This window comes from Kogia breviceps, chromosome 5, assembly GCF_026419965.1.
Source record: "Kogia breviceps isolate mKogBre1 chromosome 5, mKogBre1 haplotype 1, whole genome shotgun sequence".
In the NCBI taxonomy this organism is placed as follows: domain Eukaryota; kingdom Metazoa; phylum Chordata; class Mammalia; order Artiodactyla; family Physeteridae; genus Kogia; species Kogia breviceps.
Genome location: NC_081314.1, coordinates 66,643,315 through 66,666,264, shown reverse-complemented (window position 1 = coordinate 66,666,264; position 22,950 = coordinate 66,643,315). Strand labels below are relative to the sequence as shown.

Sequence of the window (22,950 nt, the reverse complement as noted above, 5' to 3'; positions counted from 1 at the left end):
ATAACTATTAGAATAAAATCATATTCCCTAACATGACCTACAAAATGTTACATGAATTGGGCCCTGCCTGCTTCTCCATCCTTAATCATTAAGATCCAGACACACTGATTTTCTTTCTTTTTTAAAAAATGTTTTTTATTTTTATTCTTTTAAAATTTATTTATTTAATTTATTTATTTTTGGCTGTGTTGGGTCTTTGTTGCTGTGCGTGGGCTTTCTCTAGCTGCTGTGAGGAGGGGCTACTCTTCGTTGCGGTGCGCGGGCTTCTCATTGCAGTGGCTTCTCTTGTTGCAGAGCACGGACTCTAGGCGTGCTGGCTTCAGTAGCTGTGGCACGTGGGCTCAGTAGTTGTGGCTCGTGGGCTCTAGAGCGCAGGCTCAGTAGCTATGGCGCACGCGCCTTGATGCTCTGCGGCATACGGGATCTTCCCAGACCAGGGCTCGAACCCATGTCCCCCGCATTGGCAGGCAGATTCTTAACTACTGCACCACCAAGAAAGCCTTTGTTTTCCTTCTATTCCTCAAAAACACCTCAATCATTCCCTAGGGTTTTTGGACTTATGGCTCCTTCTGCCTGGAATGCTCTTCCCCCAGGTTAGCTTTACCAGATGCCAGTTCAAATGCCTGCCTTATCAGAGAAGGCCTTCCCTGATCATACTACCAAACACAGCTCTCCCCATATTCCCTCTACAAAGTTACTGGAAGGTCTCAATAAATTATTTGCTGAATAAATAAGTGAAGGGATAACTAAAATACATGCCAAAATATAAATACCCACAGGGAACAAACTACTAGCTTTCATCATTCTTTCTATAATACTTACAAAGCTATTTGTTGATGTTGCTATACCTTCAAAGGTATTATAGCTAAATGTTTAAAATAAAGGGATATGCAAAGATATTACACACAGACACATGCAAACAAAAAGCACACATGGCAAGATTATTGGCAGAGAGAATAATTTAAGGCAAAAACCACTTAATACAAAAAAGATTATGTTACTATTAAAAGACACAATCACAAAGATGTGTCATAAACTATAAATCAAACAGCATCATGTCAAGACATACAAAACACAAAACAAACCAGAAATACAAGAATTTAAGAAAATCACAATCATAAGAGAATTTGAACATGTCTCTCAGAAATTTAAAAGATCAAGACAACAGATAAAAATACAGATGATATAGATAATACAATTTACAAGCCAGATTTAATATATATATACAACTCTGAACCCAACAAAAAATACTTTAGCTAGAAAAATTCATTAAATTAAATTATATAAGTTATATGAAGAAAGTCTCAATTACTTCAAAATTAGGAAATGTTACAGCTATATACTCTGATTTTGATAAAATTAAATATGAAATTATTATTATTATTTTTTTTTTTTTTTTAATTTTTGTGTGTGTGTGGTACGCGGGCCTCTCACTGTTGTGGCCTCTCCCATTGCGGAGCACAGGCTCCGGACGCGCAGGCTCAGTGGCCATCGCTCACGGGCCCAGCCGCTTCGCGGCATGTGGGATCTTCCCACACCGGGGCACGAACCCATGTCCCCTGCATCGGCAGGCAGATTCTCAACCACTGCGCCACCAGGGAAGCCCAAATATGAAATTATTAACAAAAACTCACTATGATAGGAAATAAGGAAATTTCAATAAGACTATTTAAAAATTATCAGCAAAAAGGAAACAATGTATCTAAACCTATGAAGATGTGGTCAAAAGGCATCCTCAGAGGAAACCAAGAGACCAGTTTTCATTTGCGAATACAAGCAGATACAAATCCAGTCCAGCAGGGTATTAAAAGAACTGTGCATCGTGACTAGAAGGTTTTATTACTAGCAATAAATAAAGCATTGGGGAGATCCAGAAGCAAGGTGATTTGAACTGCATAGGTCTAACACTGGACCTTTAGAAATATATAAATGCAACTGACTTTCAGTAATCCAAATACATATGATCCATTTCATGAATTATACCTTACCTTGCAAACTAAAAATAGCAGCAGCTTTTACTCCAACACTATCCAGGCTTCTCAAAGACTGCCCAATGTGCATGCTGAGAAAGAATAACCATTTTAATATTATACTGACAAAAATCATTAGGCATGAAGAAGTTCTTTCAAAAAAATCAAAATATATATTTCAGTGTCAATTTAAATTTTTTCCTCTATTTGAAGATTACTCATAGAGCTGTCATCTCCCATTGATACTGATAACTGAAAATCTTCTTCCCAAAATTATGCTTGTTTTTCACAATACAAGCAATCTGAAGTAGCCTATTTATAGGAAAGACTCAGATCAAAGGAAATCTAAAAGGGAGAAGAGAAGATTTTGTTCTGATTTTCATTTAAGTTGGTAGCAACAAAAACTTCACCCTAAATGAAACTGAGTTATTTGTAGTGAGGTGGATGGACCTAGACTCTGTCATACAGAGTGAAGTAAGTCAGAAAGAGAAAAACAAATACCGTATGCTAACACATATATAAGGAATCAAAAAAAAAAAAAGTGGTTCTGAAGAACCTAGGGGAAGGCAGGACACAGACATAGACGTAGAGAATGGACTTGAGGACACGGGGAGGGGGAAGGGTAAGCTGGGATGAAATGAGAGAGTGGCATGGACATATATACACTACTAAATGTAAAATAGATAGCTAGTGGGAAGCAGCCGCATAGCACGTGGAGATCAGCTCAGTGCTTTGTGACCATCTAGAGGGGTGGGATAGGGAGGGTGGGAGGGAGGGAGATGCAAGAGGGAAGAGATATGGGGATATATGTATAGCTGATTCACTTTGTTATGAAGCAGAAACTAACACACCATTGAAAAGCAATTATACTCCAATAAAGATGTTAAAAAAGAAAAAAACCAAAACTCCATCTTAGTTATTCTAAGCCAGGTCTTATACACAAAACCGGGTCTACCGTAGTCCCCCCCTTATCTGTGGGGGATACGTTCCAAGACCCCAGTGGATGCCTGAAACAAAGAACAGTAGTGAACCCTGTCTTCTGTTCATCTTTCACCACAAATTTAATGCCTTTTCCATCTTAACTAGGTACTTGTCACACACTGTAGCCATAAATTTCGCAATATGAGGTGTGAAAAAAAAATTAGCACGAATTTGTTTTTCCTTCTTGACAATTCCACAGACGGAAGATTCGTTCGTAAGGCAGATCTTAGAAACCTCAGCATACAACTTTTTTCTTTCCTTATTAACTTTTACCTTTTCACCTAAAGGAAGCGCTTTACGGCTTCTTTTTGGCATATCTGAATTGCCAGCATAACCACTCTTTCACTTTGGTGCCATTATTAAGTAAAATAAGGATGACTTGAACACAAGCACTGATACCTCAACAGTTGATGTGATACCAAGATGGCTACTAAAGTGACTAAAGGGCAGAATACACAGGACGAGGGGATGATTCACATCCCAGGTGTGACAGAACTGGGATGGCACGAGATTTCATCATGTTAACTCAGAATGGTGAGAAATTTAAAACTTCTGTCTGGATAAACAACAAGGTGCTACTGTATAGCACAGCAAACTATATTCAATATCCTGTGATAAACCATAATGGAAAAGAATATGAAAAAGAAGAATGTATACATACGTATACCTGAATCACTTTGCTGTACAGCAGAAATTAACACAACTTGCAAATCAACTAAACTTCAATAAAATAAATTTTAAAAGAGATCAGGAGAGGTGGAGTCAAGATGGCGTACTAGGAGGATGCGGAATGCCCGTCTCCTCACAACTAGGGCACCTACCAGGCACCAGGGGGGACCACAGACACCGAAGGGGACAGGAGGAGCCCCCAGCAACCAGGTAGGACATGAGGCATGGGGGGAGTGAAGGGGGAGGAGAAGTGGAGGCATGAGGGGACTGGCACCCCAGAGGGGCGGCTAGGGGAGGGGAAGGGATCCCACGCCTGAAGGAGGAAACTGGGGAAGCACTGGGAGGGTAGAGGATCAAAAGGGAGAGTGACCATGTTTCCCCTGTCCACTTGGGCCCCCAGGAACCTGTTGAGATCCCGGGCCTGATCCTCTGCCCACCTAGTCCACCTCCAGCCGTGCGGGTCCTGAGGGAGTGGGAGGGAGGGAAAGGGGAGCAAAGGTAAGGTCAGACCTCCAGGACCAGCACCCCTGAGGGGTGGCTGGGGGAGGGGAGGAGTTCCTACACCCAGTGGGACCCACCCACGGTTAGGGGGCCAGCAGGATGGGGGAGACCCTGGGGGAGATAGTGGGGGAGGAGCACGGAGGAACGGAAGGGGACGGGGCCAGTGCTTTCCCTGTCCACTTAGGCAACAGGATGCCTGTTGGGCTCCTGGGTCTAATCCTCTGTCCTCAGAGCCTCCCTCCTGCTGTGCAGAACCCAAGCCCCACCCCACGCCCACACCCTGGGCCCCACCTCTACACTCCCGAGTCCTCCTCCAACGCACAGGGCCTAATCCCCACCCACACACCCTCACTCAGCGCCCTGCCTCCAAACTCTGGGGAACTCCATATTCCGGAGGCCCTCTTTTCCACGTGCTGCCTCTCCCCTTTTGCACTGGTCCTGAGCAGAGAACCAGACCCAGGCTTGAACTATGCCCTGCCTAGGCCCCGCCCCATGCTCAAACATCACTGCCCCCACTGGCCTAGGTCCCACCCTACCCTAAACCCCACCCCTGCCTAAGTTCCACCCCTGCCTAAACTCCACCCAACGCCAAGGCCTTTTTTCTTTTTTTTTTTTTGTTTTATTTTCTTTTTTCCTCTTTTAGATTGGGCTTCTGTTTTACCTTGTTGATTCATTGTTCTTGATTCTTTTATATTTTTATTTTTCCTAATAAATCTTTTACTTTTCTAATTTTATTTTATTCTTTATATTTTGTTAGGGATCCCTCCTTTTGAATTATCCCCGCCCTTATTCTTCTTTTTTCTGTTGTGGTTTTCTTTTACCTTGTTGCAGTTGTCTCAACTGTAGTTTTATTTCTACTAATACATTTTTTATCTTTCTAATTTTATTTTGTTTTTTATTCTTTGATATTGTACTGCTCCTCTTCTTCTTTCTCTCTTCCCCCCCCCCTTTTTTTTTTTACCATGCCATGAAGCTTGTGGGATCTTGGTTCCCAGTCTGGAGGTCGGGCCAAGCTCCTGTGGTGGGAGTTCCGAGTCCAAACCACTGGACTAACAGAGAACCTCAGACCCCAGGGAATATCAATCAGAGTGAGTCCTCCCAGAGGTCCTCAGCTCAGCACCAAGATCCAGCTCTATCCAACTGCCTGCAAACTCCAGTGCTGGACGTCTCAGGCCAAATGACCAGTAAGACAGGAAAACAGCACAACCCATCAAAAAAATTAAAAAAAACATGAAACGACAAAAAAATACATTACAGATGAAGAAAAAGGTAAAAACCTACAAGACCAAATAAATGAAGACGAAATAGGCAACCTACCTGAAAAAGAATTCAAAGTAATGATAGTAAAGATGATCCAAAATCTCAGAAACAGAAATGAGGAAATACAACAAACATTTAACAAGGATCTAGAAGAACTAAAGAGCAAACAGTGATGAACAACACAATTACCAAATTAAAAATACTCTAGAAAGAATAACAGAATAACTGGGGCAGGAGAACAGATAAGTGAGTTGAAAGATAAAATGGTGGAAATAACTGCCAGGGAGCAGAATAAAGAAAAAAGAATGAAAAGAATTGAGGACAGTCTCAGAGAACTCTGTGACAACATTAAATGCAACAACATTTGAATTATAGGGGTCCCAGAAGAAGAAGAGAAAAAGAAAGGATCTGAGAAAATATTTGAAGAGATTACAGTTGAAAACTTCCCTAACATGGGAAAGGAAACAGTCCATCAAGTCCAGAAAACACAGAGAGTACCATACAGGATAAACCCAAAGAGAAACACACCAAGACACATATTAATCAAGCTATCAAAAATTAAATACAAAGAAAAAATATTAAAAGCAGCAAGGGAAAAGCAACAAATAACATGTAAGGGAATACCCATAAGGTTCACAGCTGATTTTTCAACAGAAACTCTGCAAGCCAGAAGGGAGTGGCAGGACATATTTAAAGTGCTGAATGGGAAAAACCTACAATCAAGATTACTCTCCCCAGCAAGGATCTCATTCAGATCTGATGGAGAAATTAAAACCTTTACAGATAAGCAAAAGTTAAGAGAATTCAGCACCACCAAACCAGCTTTACAGCAAATGCTAAAGGAACTTCTCTAGGCAGGAAACACATGGGAAGGAAAAGACCTACAAAAACAAACCAAACAATCAGAAAACAGTAATAGGAACACACATATCAATAATTTCCTTAAATGTAAATGGATTAAATGCTCCAACCAAAGGACACAGACTGGCTGAAGAGATACAAAAACAAGACCCATACACATGCTGTCTACAAGAGACCCACTTCAGACCTAGCTAGGGACACATACAGATTGAAAGTGAGGGGATGGAAAAAGATATTCCGTGTAAATAGAAATCAAAAGAAAGCTGGAGTAGCAATTCTCATATCACACAAAACAGACTTTAAAATAAAGACTATTATAAGAGACAAAGAAGGACACTACATAATGATCAAGCGATCAATCCACAAAGAAGATATAACAATTGTAAATATTTATGCACCCAACATAGGAGCACCTCAATACATAAAGCAAATGCTAGCAGCCATAAAAGGGGAAATTGACAGTAACACAATAATAGTAGGGGACTTTAACACCCCACTTTCACCAATGGACAGATCATCCAAAATGAATATAAATAAGGAAACACAAGCTTTAAATGACATATTAAACAAGATGGACTTAATTGATATTTATAGGCCATTCCATCCAAAAACAACAGAATACACTTTCTTCTCAAGTGCTCATGGAACATTTTCTAGGACAGACCATATCTTGGGTCACAAATCAAGGCTTGGTAAATTTAAGAAAACTGAAATCATATCAAATATCTTTTCTGACCAAAACGCTGTGAGACTAGATATCAATTACAGGGAAAAAAAACAGTAAAAAATACAAACACATGAAGGCTAAATAATACGCTACTAAATAACCAAGAGATCACTGAAGAAATCAGAGGAAATAAAAAAATACCTAGAAACAAATGACAATGAAAACACAACGACCCAAAACCTATGCGATGCAGCAAAAGCAGTTCTAAGAGGGAAGTTTATAGCAATACAATCCTACCTCAAGAAACAAGAAACATCTCAAATAAACAACCTAACCTTACACCTAAAGCAATTAGAGAAAGAAGAACAAAAAAACCCCCAAAGTTAGCAGAAGGAAAGAAATCATAAAGATCAGATCAGAAATAAATGAAAAAGAAATGAAGGAAACAATAGCAAAGATCAATAAAACTAAAAGCTGTTTCCTTGAGAAGATAAACAAAATTGATAAACCATTAGCCAGACTCATCAAGAAAAAAAGGGAGAAGATGCAAATCAACAGAATGAAAAATGAAAAAGAAGTAAACCAACACTGCAGAAATACAAAGGACCATAATAGATTACTACAAGCAACTCTATGCCAATAAAATGGACAACCTGGAAGAAATGGACAAATTCTGAGAAAAGCACAACCTTCCAAGACTGAACCAGGAAAAAACAGAAAATACAGACCAATCCAAGCACTGAAGTTGAAACTGTGATTAAAAATCTTCCAACAAACAAAAGCCCAGGACCAGATGGCTTCACAGGCGAATTCTATCAAACATTCAAAGGAGAGCTAACACCTGTCCTTCTCAAACTCTTCCAAAATACAGCAGAGGGAGGAATACTCCCAAACTCATTCTACGAAGCCACCATCACTCTGATACCAAAACTAGACAAAGATGTCACAAAAAAACTACAGGTCAATATCTCTGATGCATATAGATGCAAAAATCCTCGGGCTTCCCTGGTGGCGCAGTGGTTGAGAGTCCGCCTGCCGATGCAGGGGACACGGGTTTGTGCCCCGGTCGGGGAAGATCCCACATGCCGCAGAGCGGCTGGGCCTATGAGCCATGGCCGCTAAGCCTGAGTGTCCGGAGCCTGTGCTCCGCAATGGGAGAGGCCACAGCGGTGAGAGGCCCACGTACCAAAAAAAAAAAAATCCTCAACAAAATACTAGCAAACAGAATCCAACAGCACATTAAAAGGATCATACACCACAATGAAGTGGGATTTATCCCAGGAATGCAAGGATTCTTCAATATATGCAAATCAATCAACATGATACACCATATTAACAAATTGAAGGATAAAAACCATATGATAATCTCAATAGATGCAGAAAAAGCTTTCGACAAAATTCAATACCCATTTACGATAAAATCTCTCCAGAAAGTAGGCATAGAGGGAACCTACCTCAACATAATAAAGGACATGTATGACAAACCCACAGCTAACATCATTCTCAATGGTGAAAAACTGAAACCATTTCTTCTAAAATCAGGAACAAGACAAGGTTGCCCACTCTCACCACTCTTATTCAGCATAGTTTTGGAAGTTTTAGCCACAGCAATCAGAGAAGAAAAAGAAATAAGAAGAATCCAAATAGGAAAAGACGAAGTAAAAACGTCACTGAAGATGACATGATACTATACATAGAGAATCCTAAAGATGCTACCAGAAAACTACTAGAGCTAATCAATGAATTTGGTAGAGTAGCAGGATACAAAATTAATGCACAGAAATCTCTTGCATTCTTATACATTAATGATGAAAAATCTGAAAGAGAAATTGAGGAAACACTCCCATTTACCACTGCAGCAAAAAGAATAAAATATCTAGGAATAAACCTACCTTAGGAGACAAAAGACCTGTATGCGGAACACTATAGGACACCGATGAAAAAAATTAAAGATGATACAAACTGATGGACAGAGATACTATGTTCTTGGATTGAAAGAATCAACATTGTGAAAATGACTATACTACCCAAAGCAATTTATAGATTTAATGTAACCCCTAACAAACTACCAATGGTATTTTTCACAGAACTAGAACAAAAAATTGCACAGTTTGTATGGAAACACAAAAGACCCCAAATAGCCAAAGCAATCTTGAGAAAGAAAAACGGAGCTGGAGGAATCCGGCTCTCGGACTTCAGACTGTACTACAAACCTACAGTAATCAAGACAGTATGGTACTGGCACAAAACAAGAAATATAGATCAAAGGAACAGGATGGAAAGCCCAAAGATAAACCCACACACATATGGTCACCTTATCTTTATAAAGGAGGCAAGAATATACAATGGAGAAACGACAGCCTCTTCAATAAGTGGTGCTGGGAAAACTGGACAGCTACATGTAAAAGAATGAAATTAGAACACTCCCTAGCACCATACACAAAAATAAACTCAAAATGGATTAAAGACCAGACACTATAAGTGTAAGGCCAGACACTATCAAACTCTTAGAGGAAAACATAGGCAGAACACTCTATGACATAAATCACAGAAACATCCTTTTTGACCCACCGCCTAGAGAAATGGAAATAAAAACAAACAAATGAGACCTAATGAAACTTAAAAGCTTTTGCATAGCAAAGGAAACCATAAACAAGACCAAAAGACAACACTCAGAATGGGAGACAATATTTGCCAACTAAGCAACTGACAAAGGATTAATCTCCAAAATTTACAAGCAGCTCATGCAGCTCAATACCAGGAAAACAAACAACCCAATCCAAAAATGGGCAGAAGACCTAAACAGACATTTCCCCCAAGAAGATAAGCAGATTGCCAACAAACACATGAAAAGATGCTCAATATCACTAATCATTAGAGAAATGCAAATCAAAACTACAATGAGGTATCACCTCTCACAGGTCAGAAAATGGCCATCATCAAAAAATTTACAAACAATAAATGCTAGAGAGGGTGTGGAGAAGAGAACCCTCTTGCACTGTTGGTGGGAATGTAAATTGATACAGCCACTATGGAGAACAGTATGGAGGTTCCTTAAAAAACTAAAAATAGAACTACCATACGACCCAGCAATCCCACTACTGGGCATATACCCTGAGAAAACCATAATTCAAAAAGAGACATGTACAGTGTTCACTGCAGCACTATTTACAATAACCAGGACATGGAAGCAACCTAAGTGTCCATCGACAGATGAATGGATAAAGAAGATGTGGCACATATATACAATGGAATATTACTCAGCCATAAAAATAAGCGAAGTTAAGTTATTTGTAGTGAGGTGCATGGAGCTAGAGTCTGTCATAGAGTGAAGTAAGTCAGAAAGAGAAAAACAAATACTGTATGCTGGGACTTCCCTGGCAGCGCAGTGGCTAAGAGTCCACCTGCCAAAGCAGGGGACACAGGTTTGAGCCCTGTGTCGGCCAACACAATCACTATTTCTTCAACTCACCTGGTATGGGAAAAAATAGGTCTTTTAAATAAAAATAGCCACTATTTTACACTGGACCAGAATGGTGGGAAGCTGATAGACGTTGGTCATTTGCATCAAACTGATGTGATCCACTCGGTTGATGTGGCCATCCCCAGTGTGACATAAAGAGGTGAGCAAAATGGGACAGTTAGACAGCTGAGCTCAAAAGAACTGTTTCATTATTTAAGTATTATATATTTCCAGGTCAAAACCACCTACTTTCCTATTATAAATAAAACTGCTTAAGACTACAGAAGTTGCTATATAAGGTCTGTCCCAGGATCCATTCAGGACAGTATTCTGTCTCCAGTCTTACAAAGTAACAAGAAAAAGAGTTTAAGATCAAACAGCTATTCTAAATTATAAATGCCCTGCTTCTATCCATTAGTGCAACAACTGGAGAGCTGGCTTTAGGTAGGTTTACCCTTCCTTTACCCGACCTCTTAAACATACTCTTTGTAGACAGACTGAGCAATCTGGGAAGTTTACAGGCTTTGATATATTTACAGTAAATTCTTCTTAAGTTGACAGAAGGTAGTCCATATAACATTCCAGTAACTTCCTTGGAGCCACTTTCAGACAAAAATCTCTGGAATTATCTAAAGTGATAATTCTGACTCATATGACCATCTTGTTTCAGTTGTGAAGCCATAAAAGTTTTCTTTCCAAGAGAAGCAAAAAGAGGAAAAAAAAAAAAAAAAAGACTTGTCTACGAATAAGGGCTGAAAAGGAAAGAAAGGAACTGGAACAGATCAAGATTGTGTCAAATTCTTGGCCACAGTCACTGAGAATATATAAATTAAGCCAAATTTTGCACACTTCACTAAATAGGGATTTTTTTCACTGGAGCTTTCAAACTGACAGTCAATCCTATGGGGATAAGTCTCATGCCTTTCTATCAAGAGCTGAGATTCTAGAAAGAAAACAAGTACCTTAAAACATAAGACATTTTTCAGAAAATTGGTTTTTCTTTAGCAACACTGCCTAATCTAGAAAATCTACCTATTTACAAATATCTACCTATTGATGAAATTTTTCTGCAACTAGATACAGTGATAGTTGTGTAACTTTGTAAATATACTAAAAAAAACAAACAAAAAAACCCCCCAAGTATTACACTTTAAAGGAGTGAACTGTTGTTTTACATTGTTTACTCTCTTTATTTATTTTTTAACATCTTTATTGGAGTATAATTGCTTTACAATGGTGTGTCAGTTTCTGCTTCATAACAAAGTGAATCAGCTATACATATACATATAACCCCATATCTCCTCCCTCTTGCATCTCCCTCCCACCCTCCCTATTCCACCCCTCTAGGTGGTCACAAAGCACTGAGCTGATCTTCACGTGCTATGCAGCTGCTTCCCACTAGCTATCTATTCCACATTTGGTAATGTATATATGTCCATGCCACTCTCTCACTTCATCCCAGCTTCCCCTTCCCTTTCCCCACGTCCTCAAGTCCATTCTCTACGTCTGTGTCTTTATTCCTGCCTTCCCCTAGGTTCTTCAGAACCACTTTTTTTTTATATTCCTTATATATGTGTTAGCATATGGTATTTGTTTTTCTCTTTCTGACTTATTTCACTCTGTATGACAGACTTTAGCTCCATGCACCTGACTACAAATAACTCAATTTAGTTTCTTTTTATGGCTGAGTAATATTCCATTGTACATATGTGCCACATCTTCTTTATCCATTCATCTGTCGATGGACACTTAGGTTGCTTCCATGTCCTGGCTATTGTAAATAGAGCTGCAGTGAACATTGTGGTACATGACTCTTTCTGAATTATGGCTTTCTCAGGGTATATGCCCAGGAGTGGGATTGCTGGGTCGTATGGTAGTTCTATTTTTAGTTTTTTTTTTTTTTTTTTTTTTCGGTACATGGGCCTCTCACTGTTGTGGCCTCTCCCATTGCGGAGCACAGGCTCCAGACGCGCAGGCTCCGCGGCCATGGCTCACGGGCCCAGCCGCTCCACGGCATGTGGGATCTTCCCAGACCGGGGCACGAACCTGCGTCCCCTGCATCGGCAGGCGGACTCTCAACCACTGCGCCACCAGGGAAGCCCTATTTTTAGTTTTTTAAGGAACCTTCATCTGTTCTCCATATTGGCTATATCAATTTACATTCCCACCAACAGTGAAAGAGGGTTCCCTTTTCTCCACACCCTCTCCAGCATTTATTGTTTGTAGATTTTTTGATGATGGCCATTCTGACTGGTGTGAGGCGATACCTCATTGCAGTTTTGATTTGCATTTCTCTAATGATTAGTGATGTTGAGCATCCTTTCATGTGTTTGTTGGCAATCTGTATGTCTTCTTTGGAGAAATGTCTGTTTAGGTCTTCTGCCCATTTTTGGATCGGGTTGTTTGTTTTTTTGATATTGAGCTGCATGAGCTTAAAGGAGTGAATTTTATGGTATGTGAATGAGAACTCAATAAAGGCATTATAAATAATAACAATGACAAACCCACTATACATTAACCTTAAACAGAAATCTATTTACACATTATCCTTCCCCAAGTATGCGTGTACATGCTATGTGTACACTTGCAGGAGGGCAAGGCAGTCACCTGGGGAATCAACATTAGGAAGACCAGAGGCACGGACTGTTAACACTTTCCAATTTAATTTTTTAATCAAATATTCAGATATTCAAAAAAGGTATAAAATGATCAGTGAGGGCTTCCCTGGTGGCGCAGTGGTTGCGAGTCCGCCCTGCCGATGCAGGGGACACAGGTTCGTGCCCCGGTCCGGGAAGATCCCACATGCCGCAGAGCGGCTGGGCCCGTGAGCCATGGCCGCTGAGCCTGTGCTTCCAGAGCCTGTGCTCCGCAACAGGAGAGGCCACAGCAATGAGAGGCCCGTGTACCACAAAAAAAAATAAAAATAAAAAGATCAGTAAGAGGAACACAGGGAGGTTCAAAAGTATTAGTGATCTCCTATGGTTTTTTTCAATTTTATTTATTTATTTATTTATGGCTGTGTTGCGTCTTCATTGCTGTGCGCGGGCTTTCTCTAGTTGTGGAGAGCAGGGGCTACTCTTCATTGTGATGCATGGGCTTAGTTCCTCTGCAGCATGTGGGATCTTCCCAGACCACGGCTCAAACCCATGTCCCCTGCATTGGCAGGCGGATTCTTAACCACTGTGCCACCAGGGAAGTCCCACTGATCTATTTCCTAAGCTGGGTGATAGCGAAGTAGGTATTTGTTACTCTATTATTATTCTTTAAAACGTACCTCCTTATTATATGTGCTCTTTAATATACATATGATGTATTGCATAATTTTTAAAAACAAAAGTTAAATTAAAACAAATTATGTACATTCATACTATGGAATAAATCAGTTCCACTATAATGTGACATATGCATTCCTAAAAATCACCAGGCTGTATAAAATTGCATAACAAAAACCACAAGGCTTGTGGGAAAAATGGGTTTGGGCCCAACACTCAAAAATTTTATCAGTGACATTCAGAAAAAAAGGGAATCAAATAAAAAAAGTAATCTAATATTGTAAAAATGGCAGCACAGTTTTACACATTAAATGGTTAAGAAATACCTAAGTGCTACAATAAACTTGGCAGTTTGCCTTGAAAAAGACCTCAAGTTTGCTTGTGGAAGTGGGCATTGAAAAGTTACAGCTTGTTGAGTTGGTTGAAGTGGTAAGGAGGCTAATCTGAAATCAACAGAAAAGTGTAACACCAGGTGTGGATGGATGTGGCTCATAAAACAGCAAACTGAGGTTGCTGGAGGATGTCTGAGGTGTGTGCCTGCGTGTGGCTTGTGTATTTTTGCCATGGCTCAATTCAGCAGGTGCAGTTTTCTGCATTCACCTAGCATTTCTTGCAGATGAAATTACACGAGTGAATGTGAAATTCACGCTATACTCAAAAAAGTTCCCTATTATATCAATTGCACTGGAACATATTCATGTTTTCATATAGCAAAAATGTTCTGCAATGTAGCCATTAAAAAGAATGTATTGGGGCTTCCCTGGTGGCACAGTGGTTGAGAGTCCGCCTGCCGATGCAGGGGACACGAGTTCATGTCCTGGTCCGGGAAGATCCCACATGCCACGGAGCGGCTGTGCCCGTGAGCCATGGCCGCTGAGCCTGCACGTCCGGAGCCTGTGCTCCGCAACGGGAGAGGCCACAACAGTGAGAGGCCCGCGAAACACACACACAAAAAAAATGTATTGATACGGAAGTATCTCTAAAATAAACTGTAAAGTGAAAAAAAGCCAAGGTGCAGATGGTGTGTATACTTTGATTCTTTCTGTGTAAACTAGGGGCAAGAGCAGAGAAACCCAAAAATATGCTGGTAGATGTCTGTGTAGGTTTTTCTGGAAGAAAGGATAAAAAATGATTTAACCAAAGTTGCCTCTGGGTAGTGGTTTTGCTTTTCATTTTATTCCTGACTACAATGTTTGAATTTTCTAACCATGTACATGCATTATGTGGGGAAGGAAAATGCCAAAAGGGTTTATGTCTCTTTCTGTTTTCTTCTTACTTCTCTATATGTTTAAAAGACACAACTACAGAGAATGTGAAACAACTGGAACTTTCATGCATTGGTGGTGGGAATGCAAAATGGTACAACCACTTTGGAAAACAGCTTGGCAGTTTCTTTAAAAAAATTAAAAATTCCCTACCATATGACCCAGCTATTCCACTCCTAGGTATTACCTAAAAGAAATAAAAGCCTATGTCCATACAAAAACACAAATGTTCACAGCAATGTTATATGTAATAGTCAAAAACTAAAAACAACCCAAATGTCCATTAGTAGGTGAATGGATAAACAAATTGCGATATATCCATAAAATAGAACATACTCTTCAATGAAAAAGAATTAACCAGGGACTTCCCTGGTGGCACAGTGGTTAAGAATCTGCCTGCCAATGCAGGGGAGATGGGTTCAAGCCCTGGTGTGGGAAGATCCCACATGCCACAGAGTAACAAAGCCTGTGAGACACAACTACTGAGCCTGTGCTCTAGAGCCTGCGAGCCACAACTACTGAAGCCTGTGTGCCACAACTACTGAGCCCACGTGCCACAACTACTGAAGCCCGTGCTCCACAACAAGAAAAGCCCCGCAATAAGAAGCCCACGCACTGCAGCGAAGAGCAGCCCCTGCTAAACTCAATTAGAGAAAGCCTGCACACAGCAACAAAGACCCAAGGCTGCCATAAATAAATAAATAAATAAACTTAGAAAATAAAATAAAAAAGAATTAACCAATACATGCAGCAATATGAATTAATTTCAAAATGATGCTGAGTGAAAGAAGCCAGCTTAAGAAAAAAGTATATACTACAATGGTAACATTTATACAAAATGCATACTAGTCTATAGTGACAGAAACCTGATCATTGGTTGTGGTATGGGGCAATGATGGGGAAGGGAGAGAGAAGGATCACAAAGGGGCATTAGAAAAATTGGGGGGATGATGCATATGTTTACTATCTTGATTGTGGTGATGTTTTCACAGATACATAAATATGTCAAAACTTATCAAATTATACACTTTATATATGTGCAGACTGTGGTATGCTAATTGTACCTCAATGAAGCAATTTAAACACACACACACATACACAGCTATTAAATATAGACTGTCAGGGGCTTCCCTGGTGGTGCAGTGGTTGAGAATCCGCCTGCTGATGCAGGGGACACGGGTTCGTGCCCCGGTCCAGGAAGATCCCACATGCCGCGGAGCGGCTGGGCCCGTGGGCCATGGCCGCTGAGCCTGCGCGTCCGGAGCCTGTGCTCCGCAACGGGAGAGGCCACAGCAGTGAGAGGCTCACGTACCAAAAAAAAAAAAAAAAAAAAAAAAAAAAAATATATATATATATATATATATATAGAGAGAGAGAGAGAGAGAGAGAGAGAGAGACTGTCAAAAAATGTATAAAGAATACACAATGATGGGCTTCCCTGGTGGTGCAGTGGTTAAGAATCCGCCTGCCAATGCAGGGCACACGGGTTTGAGCCCTCATTCGGGAAGCTCCCACATGCTGAGGAGCAACTAAGCAAGTGCGCCACAACTACTGCGCCTGTGCTCCGGAGACCGTGAGCCACAACTACTGAGCCTGTAGGCCTAGAGCCCTTGCTCCACAACAAGAGAAGCCACCACGATGAGAAGCCCAGGTACCACAATGAAGAGTAGCCCCTGCTCGTCCCAACTAAAGAAAGCCCACGTGCAGCAACGAAGACCCAATGCAGCCAAAAATAAATAAATAAAATAAATTTAAAAAGAATACACAATGGGAACCCTAATACATTGTTGATGGAAATGTAAAATGGTGCAACTGCTGTGGAAAACAGTTTGGCAGTTCCTCAAAAAGTTAAACCCAGAATTACTATGTGACCTATCAATTCCACACCTAGGTATATATTCAAAAGAACTAAAAACATATGTCCACATAAAAACTTGTATGTATGTGAATGTTCATAACAACATTATTCACAATAGTGAAAAAAATGGAAGCAACTCAAATGTCAATTGATGATTGGATAAACAAAATGTGATATAATCATACAACGTATTATTAAGCAATAAAAAAGAATAAAGTACCAACACATGCTATAACACAGATCAACTTTGAATATATCATGCTAATTAAGTGAAAGAAGCCAGACACAAAAGGCCACATGTTACATGATTATATGTCTATGAAATGTCCAGAAACAGGCGAATCCATAGACACAGAAAGTGGTTGCCAGGGGATGAGGGGAGGAAGGAACTGGGACTGACTGCAAATATGTATGGGGTTCCTTTCCGGAATCCGGAAAATGTTATGGAATTAGATTGTAGTAATGGTTGTACAACCTTGTGAATATACTAAAAAAAAGTGAATTATACGCTGTAAAATGGTGAATTCTATCTTATGTGAATTGTGTCTCAATGAATAAGTATACACTCAAATAAACTAAATTAGTTTAAAAAAACAAAATAAATAACAATCACCAACATATCCACAACTCTGTAAATAAAAACATTATGAATAAAGTTGAAGGTCCTGCCCCTTGGCATTCTGGTCATCACCAGCCTGCATTACCACCACATAACAGGTCTCTCCCCACACTTACCTCAAGCTCACTCTTCAGATTAACAGAATAAACAATCCTTGGTTAGAAGAACTAGTTCTTCTACCTCTCCCTGCCTATAGTCATCAAAGTTCACATGCTTGAACTTCTCCTAATTACCTTTCAACGGGTTCACATTTCATCCCTAACTTCTCTCTGCTTACTGAAATGTTATTCGTCCTTCAAGAATCAAAATTTAAAAAAATTTTTTTAAAGACTCAAAATAAATTCCAATTCATCCATGAAGTGCACCCCAGCCTTCAAAACTTTTTCTTCTAACTCCCACAGAACAGATGCTATAGAAACAATCTGCTTCATAAGTCTTGTTTTCTATGAGGGAAAAGTACACCAATGCTGACCCTCACCCTCCATTCAGTGGCAGTGTAGAAAACAGACTGAAAGGGGGGCAGGTTTAGTTAAAAGCAAGGAGGTGGGGGCCAATTTAAGGAGATGGCAATGAAGAATTCTATTCTCTATGAGAGAATGAGAAGAGAGGAGGATCAAGTATTTCTTGGAATCTATCCTAAGGAAATACTCTCAAGACTGGTGATATACATCATACATGGGCTGTACTTAACAGATCTACAACTTAAATATTAGTTCTCCACTTTCTATATATTTAGAATTAAAAACTTCATAATAAAAAACTGGAAATAGTCCATAGCAAATTACAGTGTAGCCAATGAATGACTATCAAGGAATTTTAATATGGGGGGATATGTAGAAAACCCTAAAGATTCCACCAAAAATCTGGTAGAATAAATTAATTCAGCAAAGTAGCAGGATACCAAGTCATCACATAAACATCAGTTATATTTCTATACACAAACAATGAACAATCTGAAAAGGAAATTACAAAAATATTTCCATTAATAATAGCATCAAAAAGAATAAAATACTTAGGAACTAACCAAGAAGATAAAAGATATATACAATGAAAACTATGAAATATTGCTGAAAGAAATTAAAGAAGACAAATAAATGGTAACACATCCCATTTTCATGGACTGGAAGACCAAATACTGTTAAAAAGTCAATACTACCTGAAGCCATCTACAAAGTCAATGCAATACCTACTGAAATCTCAATGACATTTTTTGCAGAAATAGAAAAACCCATCCCAAAATTCATATGGAATCTCAAGGGACCCTGAATAACCAAAACAATCTTGAAAAAGAACAAAACTGGAGGACTCACACTTCCTGATTTCAAAACTTACTAGAAGCTACAGTAATCAAAACAGCATGGTACTGGCATAACACAGATATATAGACCAATGGAATAAAACAGCCCAAAAATAAACTCTTGCATATATGCTCAAATGATCTTTGACAAGGGTGCCAAGACCACTTAATGGGGAAAAAACAGCCTTTTCAACAAATAGTGCTAGGAAAACTGGATATCTATGTGCAAAAAACTGAATTTGGACCCTTAACTAATGCCAGGTACAAAAATTAACTCAAAATGGATCAAAGACCTAAACACAAAACTTAGAACTCGATTCAAAATGGCAAAGGATTTGAATTGATATTTCTCCAAAGATATACAAATAGTCAATAAGCACATGAAAAGATATTCAACATCACTAATATTAGGGAAGTGCAAATCAAAAACACAATGAGATATCACCTCACAGCCTATTAGCATGGCTACTTTAGAAAAACAAAACAAAAAGCAGAAAAGTGTTAGCAAGGACATGAAGAAACTGGAACCCTCGTGCATTGGTGGTGGGAATATAAAATGGGGTAGCCACTATGGAAAACAGTGTGGCGCTTCCTCAAAAAATTAAAAATAGAATTACTGTATGATCCAGCAATTCCACTTCTGTGTAAATACCCCCAAAGAACTGAAAGCAGGGACTCAAACAGGTATCTGGGCACCCACATTCCTAGAAGCATTATTCACAAGAGCCAAAAGATGGAAGCAACCCAATTGTTCATCAACAGATGGATGAAAAAATAAAATGTGATATATACATACATTGGAATATTATCCAGCCTTTAAAAAGGAAGGAAATTGAGACATATGCTACAACATGGATGAACCTTCAATACATTATGCTAAGTAAAATAAGCCAGTCACAAAAAGACAACTGCTGCCTGAATCCACTTACATGAGGTACTCAAACTAGTCAAAATCATAGAGACAGAAAGCAGAATGGTGATTGCCAATAGCTGTGGGTAAGGGAAAATGAGAAGTTTAGAGTTTGTTTTACAAGATGAAAAGAGTTGTGGAGACGGATCCTGGTGATGGCTGCACAATGATATAAATGTATTTAATACCACTGAACTATATATTTAAAAATGGTTACAGTGGTAAATTTCACATTATGTGTATTTTACTACACCTGAAAAAAAGTTTACACAGGAGTTAAATGGTAAGTATGCTTTTTCCATAATTAACCATGTCCTTCCTGATGGAGCACAGGTAATAAACTCATTTATTCCCAGGGGGTGGGGAATGGAGACACACATAAGGGGGAAAATTCTGTAAGCTCTGTAACAGGCTACATATTTTTAGTATCTAGATAATTCTTGACAATTAGAAAGTCAATCAGGAAAAGACAAACACAGATAACAAGACGCACAAAGGACAGGAACAGAAATTCACAAATGGCCAATAAATGTGAAAAAATGTTCAAACATACTAGTAATCAAGGAATGAAACATTAAAGACACAATTTTTCATCTATTTAAATTTAGTTTGGGGGGAGATGAAAATAAGGTGTCTTGAACAAGGAGCACTTGTTTCTAATTCACACTTATTGTCTTCACTTCCCCACTCCCATTCAATTACTCCCATCTGTTTCTACCTCCTACTTCTAGTACTCTGGATAATAATACCAATGACCAAACTAATAACCTCTGTGTTGCCAAATGAGCAACTCATTAAACACCTCAGAAGCACTGACGGACCAAGCCTCCATCATCCAGAAACTTCTCTCTCGTGGTTTCCATGACACCAGTCTCCTTCTTTTTCTCTTACTTCGCTGGCTGTTTCTTCTGTCCTGTGCTCAATCTTTTTCTTCTGTAAGATCTCCAAGCATTACAGTGCCTGAGGCTCACTCCATTTTCACTTCTCTATCTACACTCTTTCCCTAAGTGATCTCTGGTAGTCCTATAACTTTGAATATCATCTATATACTGAGTACTCCCAAATTTTTATCTCCAGCTCTAGGTTCTCTTCTGGAAGCTCCAAACCTGTACATCCAACTGCTTCCTCAACATACCAACTTCATATCTAATATACATTTCAAATTTAATACATCCAAAACAGAACTCATGATTTCTCCCACCTCAAATTTCTCTCTTCCATTCTTCTCAGCGAATGAAGCCATCTACTCGAAGTTGCTCAAAACAAGTATCAAAAAGCAAAGAGTTCTCCCTTTCACCAATCCATTTCCAAGTCTTGTTCATTCTACCTCCAAAATATCTGTTAATCTTTCTACTCTTCTCCATCTCCACAATCATGGACCTAGTCCAAGGTACTGTAAACTAACTGATCTAGCTTCCGCTCTTGCCCTCTTCCTCCGCCCAGCAGATTATGCTACTTTCCTTCTTACAGCCTTCAAAAGGGTTCTCATAAAAACTAAATTCCTAAGAACGGCTTCACCTGCTCCTATCTTTGAAAGAACATACAAAACCAAAAATATACACTCCATGATGATATCTCTAGACAGTAAAACTATGGGTACTTTTCCTCATTTTTCTTGTATTTTTTAATTTTTCTATGATGAATACCTACTACTTGCTTATTAAGAAAAAGGAAATTATATTGCTGAATACTACATAATATTAACATTCTTACATGTTAAGGAGAAAAGGGAATGGAAAATTGTTACAACTCCGTAACTGTTACAAGCTTAGAAGAAAACAGTAGCAAACAAATATCAAAATTCTAAAAATGAGGTGTCAGGGCTGTAGAATTACTGGTGATATTTTCCCTCTACTTTCTATTTTTCAACATAATTACATTCACAGTAGGAAAAAAAAAAAAAGGTTATGAGATAAACCTCATTGTCTTCTGCAATCTGGCCGCAAACCACAAAAGCAGCCTTTCACTCCCACCCCGCACTGTCTCACACCTCTGGTGCTTTAACTCGGGCACCATCTCTAGAGTATCCTCCAACCTTTCTAAGTCCTACTCATCCTTCACGGTGGAAGGAGACGGTAGGGAAGCCGACAGGTTGGAGAAAGATTCCAGAATTCTTGCTGATAAATCCACAACTTGCCGGTGCTGGGGCCAAATCTCGTCTCCAATATCCCATCGCAGGCCACCAGGTTTAACGTGCTAAAAGCTCCCGCCAGTGCGGTCCAGGGGACCCCCCATCCCCTCAGAGAGCGCGGTGCCCCTTAAAAAAGGACACCCCTCACACACCCAAATTCCGGGTTCCCGCTGCGGAGACTCCCCCGGCACACACACTCACCTCGGACCCAGCCTCCTCCTTCGGATCCTCTCCTCTCGTCAGTCACCAGCTGCCTCCCTCCCTCCCCTCAGCCAGGGTGCCAGCGCGTCCGGCGGGGTGGGGGAAGGGTGCGCACGTGCCCGCGCCGCCCCCGCCCAGACAATGCCCGGGAGAACGGAGCGCGCGCCCGGCGGTCCCATCCCGCTCCCGCCAACACTCACCCTTTTTCCGGGTCTCCGGCTGAAGCGCAGGCCCCGCCGGGCGCCGCGAGAGGGCACGGGGGAGGGGAGGAAGCGGGCCAAGCCCCGTGGAGCCGCCCCGCCACGAGGCCCCAGCGACCCTGGAGCCCGCGGAAGAACACTGCTCGGCAGAGCCCGCCCGACCCGTCTGGCCCGGACGTCACCAGCAAGGGCGGTGGCAACCCGCGCGGTTCCGGGGGCGGAGTTCACAAGGTTGTGGGCGGGGCCGGGGCGGGGTTGAGGCTGTCCTAGACTCTCACCCCGGGCCGGGACGCGCTGGCCCGCATTGCCCAGCCCTGTCCCGCTACCTGGGGAGCATGGGCGCCGGTTCTGGTAAAGGCACCATCATATATTATTTTCTTCCTTAGAGAAAGATGGCGAGTTCCAGCCCAAAGACAGAATATTCATTCTGTCGGCATTTATGAAGCTTGTACAGCAAGCACGACAGTAGCTATGATTTTTGTATGTGTCATCTTGTACCAAGCTTTGTGCTCTGTGCTACGGATACAAATAACTATAGTTATTACTAACCTATTTTACAGATGCAGAAATTGAGGCTCGGAAAGGTCATCTAGGTCATATAACTAGTGAGTAACAATCCATCAAGTACTGTTTTCCACCTAAATATCTCTTGAGCCGAACCTTCCCTTTCCTTCTCCCTGTACCACCCTACAGTAGACCCCATCATCTCTCTGCCCAAGGCCACTGTAGCCTCCCATGTGGTCTCCAGGTATCTATTTCTGTCCCCCTCCAATCTGTTTTCCTCACTACGTAAAGATTTACCATTGGAATTACCAAGGTTTAGAG

General features: G+C 40.5%; 1 protein-coding gene across 13 annotated transcripts in view; it reads right to left on the bottom strand.

Moving 5' to 3' along the window:
* The window catches only part of YEATS2 (YEATS domain containing 2), a 113,607-nt gene extending 91,255 nt beyond the window's left edge, over positions 1-22,352 (bottom strand). For 3 of the 13 annotated variants that reach the window (XM_059064517.2, XM_067034117.1, XM_067034112.1), the window contains exons 1-2: positions 22,126-22,320; positions 1,989-2,062 (exon numbers count right to left, since the gene is read on the bottom strand). The gene's annotated coding sequence lies outside the window, so the exon portion shown is untranslated. Of the gene's footprint in view, positions 1-1,988; positions 2,063-21,925; positions 21,978-22,125 lie in introns of those variants that run through there. The other 10 variants (XR_010840697.1, XM_067034114.1, XM_067034116.1 and 7 more) reach the window with 7 other exon arrangements.
* Positions 22,353-22,950: the final 598 nt, after the last annotated feature.